General features: G+C 41.4%; 1 non-coding gene across 1 annotated transcript; it reads left to right on the top strand.

Moving 5' to 3' along the window:
• The first annotated feature begins 872 nt into the window (after window positions 1-872).
• LOC148568908 (small nucleolar RNA R71) lies at window positions 873-976 on the top strand. The gene has a single exon (XR_015882195.1). It is a non-coding gene; the product is annotated as a small nucleolar RNA R71 (small nucleolar RNA).
• The last annotated feature ends 248 nt before the right edge of the window (window positions 977-1,224 follow it).

A 1,224-nucleotide genomic window follows, 5' to 3' on the forward strand; every position in this document is an offset into this window, starting at 1 on the left:
CAGATTCCTTAGGTTCCTTAGAGGGAAGCTCCTTATTGATCACTGGACGTCCCAGGAGGTCTTCCTCCTTGCGATTCACGTCCTTCTCCTCTCTTGTGGGTTCGGCCATGGTAATTAATTCAATGGCCTTGCACTCTCCTTTTGGATTCTCTTTTGTATTGCTTGGGAGAGTACTAGGAGGGATTTCAGTGATCCTTTTACTCAGCTGGCCCACTTGTGCTTCCAAATTTCTAATGGAAGACCTTGTTTCATTCATGAAACTCACAGTGGCCTTAGATAGATCAGAGACTAAATTTGCTAAGCTAGATGGATTCTGCTCAGAATTCTCTGTCTGTTGCTGAGTGGATGATGGAAAAGGCTTGCTATTGCTAAACCTGTTTCTTCCACCATTATTAAAGCCTTGTTGAGGCCTTTGATCCTTCCATGAGAGATTTGGATGATTTCTCCATGATGGATTATAGGTGTTTCCATATGGTTCACCCATGTAATTTACCTCTGCTATTGCAGGGTTCTCAGGATCATAAGCTTCTTCTTCATAAGAAGCCTCTTGAGTACTGTTGGATGCAGCTTGCATTCCAGTCAGACTCTGAGAAATCATATTGACTTGCTAAGTCAATATTTTATTCTGAGCCAGTATGGCATTCAGAGTATCAATTTCAAGAACTCCCTTCTTCATAGGCGTCCCATTACTCACAGGATTCCTTTCAGAAGTGTACATAAACTGGTTATTAGCAACCATGTCAATGAATTCTTGAGCTTCTGCAGGCGTTTTCTTTAGGTGAATGGATCCACCTGCAGAAGTATCCAATGACATCTTTGATAGCTCAGATAAACCATCATAGAATATATCCAGGATGGTCCATTCTGAAAGCATGTCAGAATGACACTTTTTGGTCAACTGTTTGTATCTTTCCCAAGCTTCATAGAGGGATTCACCATCTTTTTGTTTGAAGGTTTGAACATCCACTCTAAGCTTGCTCAGCTTTTGAGGAGGAAAGAACTTGGCTAAGAAAGCCGTGACCAGCTTATCCCAAGAGTTCAGGCTGTCTTTGGGTTGAGAGTCCAACCATATTCTAGCTCTATCTCTTACAGCAAAAGGGAAAAGCATGAGCCTGTAGACTTCAGGATCTACTCCATTAGTCTTAATAGTATCACATATCTGCAAGAATTTAGTTAAGAACTGAAAAGGATCTTCAGATGGAAGTCCATGAAACTTGCAGTTCT

The sequence above is a fragment of the Arachis ipaensis genome, chromosome B4, assembly GCF_059453495.1.
Source record: "Arachis ipaensis isolate K30076 ecotype BB chromosome B4, ASM5945349v1, whole genome shotgun sequence".
NCBI lineage: Eukaryota > Viridiplantae > Streptophyta > Magnoliopsida > Fabales > Fabaceae > Arachis > Arachis ipaensis.